The sequence below is a fragment of the Neomonachus schauinslandi genome, chromosome 11 (assembly GCF_002201575.2).
Source record: "Neomonachus schauinslandi chromosome 11, ASM220157v2, whole genome shotgun sequence".
Lineage (NCBI taxonomy): Eukaryota > Metazoa > Chordata > Mammalia > Carnivora > Phocidae > Neomonachus > Neomonachus schauinslandi.
Window position 1 is genome coordinate 100,493,423 of NC_058413.1, and position 5,345 is coordinate 100,498,767.

Below are 5,345 nucleotides of genomic sequence, written 5' to 3' on the forward strand. Positions count from 1 at the left end.
CTTGGAAGCACAAGAGTGAACACAACAAACTCCCTGATCTCCCAGGGCTGGGGTTCTCGGGGTCCTAGAATACTATATCCCCTAAGCACTCAGCGCAGTGCTTGGCACAAGACAAAAGCCTCAGTGAACATTAGCTCTGCTTCTCCTCTTATCCCTCTCTTTCCCGGGGCAGACATCACCAATTGACCACAGCCTTCTTTCCCGCAGAGCCCACTTAGGGCCCCCAAACCTGTCTCAAGACAGCACTTCCTCAGGTTTGCACGGAGAGCAAACCCACGTCGGCTCTGCGTAACCATGCTCTAGGGAAACAAATGGATGCTTCTGACCCCAAAGCCCGTGGTGTCCCCCACCTGGGAGGGAGCCGCAAGGTTAGGAGACAGGCGTGGGGAAGGCTTGTACGGGAAAGAGCTGAGAAGCTGAGATTAGCCAGGGAGGTGGGGAGAAAAAGAAATGCCAACAGCACCTCAACCCTCTTGCTCTTGGCCCGGAGCTCTCCAGAGAGGATGAGCAGGGTGACCGGGAGTGGGGTCTGCTCAGGGTCTGGCCGTCCCCATGCAGCCCTGGTCCCTAGGGCCACTGAGTAGGGCTGATAATCCTGCTAGGCGCAGGGCTTCAGAGGCTGGCATTAGGCCGGGGGAAGGTAGAGGGGGCAAGGCAAAGGGCAAGCAAGCCCCCCCCGCCCCTCCCCCACCCACCCCACGGATCTGGAATCTGTTGCCTGCCACAGAGCCCGCCCACTGCCCGGCAGTGCCTTCCCACCCCTGCAGAAAGCCCCGCTGCAATGCCTGCTTTATGGTCTCTGCCAAATGAAGCACAAACTTAACTACATCACCCCCCCGACAGGACAGGAGAGAGGGTTGGGGGTGGCACACTGGGCTGCTTCAGCCCCCTAATCTAATCACTGGCGTGGGTCATTTCAATTACGGACACCAGAGTGTGGTGGGGGGCCTGGCTGCTCATAAAAGGCTCCATGCTGTTGCTCAGCTAATTATGAAGCTCTTATTGTCTCAGCAGGTAAATAACTCAGGACTGAAAGGTTCGGGCTGCTGAGATGGAGTGTGAGCCAGGGAACAGGACGGGGAGATGCCTGTGATGAGCCCCAGGGCACAGATGGGGTTGCAGGGAGGGAGGCACAGCCATCCTGGAGGGAACAGGGCAACTGGGTCTCTGCCCTGGGATGATTATCCAACATCCAGGAATTGGTGGAGGAATTCCTTACCTTAAACACAAGATCTGAAGTTTACTAGAAGCCTCAGAGCCACACTCTAAGATAAAAATTTTAGGTCCACCTCCTTTTGCTAATCTCGCCTTTCTATGTATATTTAGATCCTTGAGAAGTGAGCACTGCCCCCCCTCCTCCACCCTGGGAGCCAGGGGTCATACCATGCTGCCTGTCCCCAGGGCTGGAGCTGTGATTGCTTTGGTTTGCTTCCTGGTCTGACCTGTCCAGGCTCAAAGCTGGACCCCAGAGGCTGGCTGGGTCCTCGAGATGTAAGGGTGAGGGGCTCAGCTTCCTTGACCACAACAGCTCCTCCCCTCTAGGACAGGCAGGGAGGCAGAGGGGGACCTCTCGAGAGGGGAGCGAGACCCTCCACCACCTAGTCATTGACCGCACACGAGGCCCCACAGGTACCAGAGACCAGGCAGCAGTGCCTAGAAGTTATTCTGAGATGTAATGATATAAAATGGAGGGCTGCCTGTCTAGCCCAGGGCTGTGCTTCGCTAAGTCTTTATTTTAGGCGTCAGTGAAGTCCCCAGAACTGGAGCTGTGATTTCTTGGTGAGTTCCGAAACTACCTTAGCTTCTGGGAAACAGCAGGTGGTCGGAGCATTCACAGCTGGGAGAATCCCATTTTTGCTCTGTTCCTCAGTTTCCTTCCTCTATGAAACAGGAATCGTGAAACTTATAAACATTTGGAGGAGCTGAGCTAAAGCTGCTCTGCAAATAAGGGCGGCAGGCAACTCCTCTTCCTCCCACTGCACAGGGACTCTGTGCCCCTGACGTTTGTTAATGTTGGCCTTGCTTCGGGACGCAGAGCTGAGCCTGGGGCTTCGAATGAATCCCTGGCCGCCACGTTCAGATCGGGGCACTTGGAGCTTAGACAGAGGTGGTCCACCCTGGGGCCCAGCTTAGCGGCCAGGCTTCACTCCTCTTAGAGGCAGACATAAAGAACCTGGAGATGTTCTCCAGGGAGGCAGCGAAAGTGGGCTACACGGCAAGTGGAATGGGAAGGGCCTTGGGCAGCACCCCCCACCCAAAGCCCCCAGGAGAAGGCACGGGATGGCTTTAGTCCTTGGCCTGTGGATCCTGGAATAAAGGCACTTGTGGGGAGAACCAGAGCCCATACCTGGATTCTGATAGAGGTAGTGGAAGAAGGAACACTTCAGACTAGAACCCCGTCTGTTGATAGCAGGCAGGTCTTATTTTTATTTGGTGACGTATTATCTACTTTTCAAAGTACTGTTAAATACATTGCTTCATTCTGATCCTCAAAGTTCTGCGATTTGGTAGAGTAAGTATGAGCAACCCCAATGCCAAACAGGGTAACTGAAGCTCTGAGACATTAAGCTCAAGGTCCCCTGGCTAGACAGTGATGGAGCCAGGACCCAAACCAGGTGCTTTCTCCAAGGACAGCTGGAGAGGAAGGAGACTCCGCAAGGGGGAGTTCATGGCAGGCCTTTTCACCTTTAATAACCGAGGAAGTGAAGAGAGCTCTAGGGATCAACGTAGAGGCTCACGGAGCAGGCGGAGACAGAGGAGGCCAGGAGTAGAATGGAGGAAGTGAGGAGGGAAACAGGTGGAGGGTTGCATGGACACTTCCTGTTCACAAACTTCTTATGTTCCTCATTTCATTAACAGCAGCAGTGGAATTTCATGGACAATTGACGTTGAGCACTAACTGGGAGGTAATGAGAGAGGGAGGATGCAGGTAAAGGCTGTTTGAATTTAAATTCTTTTTCTTTAGGGGGATGGGGGGGCGGGTTTTTTTAAAGGCAATTTTAGCGCTGCAGAAAGTTCCTAGCAAACAGCTTTGGACTTTTGTGTCCTCTGCCGGTAGCATTAGGAGTGCTGGTTCTCGCTCAGCCTACCATGGTCTACACAGCAAGCTCCCGATGGCTACCCTGACAGAGGGCAGAGCGACGCCGAAGCACCGGGAGTCTGACCTCGGGTAGACTCTCCCCTCAGACCTGGGAAGACACACGACACCTGCGTCCAACAGCAGCAGTGAGCTGGGACGAGCGGTTCTACAACAGCAGCTGCAGGGGTGCAGCGAGCAAAACTCTGTGCGGACCTGGGCAGAGACGGCAGAGGAGCCAAAACAGAAAACGGGGGGACTCCTCTAGGAGTATGTGGTCTGTGTGACAAGTGATGCACATACACACACACACACACACACACACACACAGGAGGCCATAAAACGTTCAAAGAGGGAAGCGTATAGAATAAGGTAAAACTAAAGCTAGAGAGAGGGGACAGAGACATGGGATGATCAGGTGAAGAAGGTGGGGGAAGGCTATTTTGAGCAGGGTCCGTAGACGGAGTGGCACACAGATTTGGTGACACAAAAGAATATGTGAGCTAGCTGTAGAGCCTGGGACAGAATGGCAAGCAGGTGAGCTGGCCTAGACGAAGCCTCCGTAAAAAGAAGCAATGGGAAATGAAGAAAGTCAAAATAAGAGGAAGGAAAATGTGTGGGAGACCTGAACTCTAACCTTTGAGTTCAGGTGACGGGGCCATGGGAACTGCCGTAAGGTAAGCCAGTCAGTACAGGTTCAGCCCCTGGAGAGTAAGAGCCAGAAGCTGATGAGTTACCCAAGTGCCCGGGGATCAGGGCTCTTCTGTCTTAACAAGCGTCTGTGGGCATAGATGGGAAGCTATGGGGCCACTGGGACTGTGATGATTAGTTTTGTGTGTGAACTTGGCTGGGCCACAGGACCCAGATATTTGGTCAAACATTATTCTAGATGCTTCTGTGAAGGTATTTTTTACACGAGATTAGCATTTAAATCAGTAGACTTCGGGAAAACAGACTCCCCTCCAGAATGTGGGTGGGCCTCATCTAATCAGTTGAAAGCCTCAAGAGTAAAACACTGGCTTCCTGGAAGAAGCGAGAATTCTGCCAGCAGACACCCCCACCTCTGCTTTGGATTCAAACTGTAACTATTCCCTGGGTCCCCACCCACCGGCAGATTTTGGACTGGCCAAGCGTCCACAGTCATGCAAGTAGTCTGGGCTGAATTGTGTTACCCACCCCAAATTCATGTTGAAATCCTAACCCCCAATGCCCCAGAATGCATATCCAGAGGAGGGCCTTTAAAGAGGTGGTTCAGGTTAAATGAGGTTGTTAATGTGGGCCCTAATCCAATAGAGTTGGTGTCCGTATAAGAGGAGGAATTGGACACAGATATGGACGTGCGCAGAGGGAAGGCCACGTGAGGATGCAGGGACCAGTCAGCCAGTTGTGGGCCAAGGACAGAGGCCTCAGAAGAAACCAACCCTGCTGACACCTTGATCTCAGACTTCCAGCCTCCAGAGCAGTGAGAAAAGACATTTCTGTTTAAGCCTCGGAGTCTGTAGTGTTTTGTTACAGCGGCCCTAGCTGACGAATACAAGGACAGTGGATTATAATCTCCTGGAACCCTAGGTTCATGCATGAAGCCTGGCCCCCAGCTCGGTGCCTTACACATGGTGTGTGCTGACCAAGTGTTGTGTTGACTGGGTCTGAGACGTCGGTTCCCGGCTTCCCTCCAGCAGTGATACAGCGCAGGGGAAGAGGCGCTCAAGGGAGACAGTGGGAACTAGAGCTTCAGGACACGGATGAGGTGCGAATCTTGCATTCTGCTCTGTACAAGGTTGACCTTGGGAATCAAGTCAAGCGAAGAAGGATCTGTGACGGACGTATTTTGTATTCTCTGGTGTGCCCAACATAACACCTAGGACTTAATTGACACTCAGTAGACATTCTGAATGGCTGACTGAATGACCAAGACAGACCTGGGGGGTGAAGTGATCTTTCATTTGAAAAAACAACCCTCAAAACACACATGTATGTGATGTACCTAGAAAGGCTCTGGAAAGAGATTGCTAATGGTGCTCACTCTGGGGGAGTGACGTGGAATAAGAAGGCAGGCTTCCTTTTCACTGTATACCCTGAGATGTCCGGGCATTTTCATCATGAATGCCTGATCCTGGGTCATTCAGTACCTCCTCCGGTGTGAGTACCTGCACTGAAGGCCAAGAGGCAACAAGAGGTGAGGAGCTTTTTAACCCACGTGCCCCCTCCGCACGGCCCACAAAACCCTCTAGCCTGCCCCAAGTGCTGAGAGAGCAGCAGCCTCCGGGGC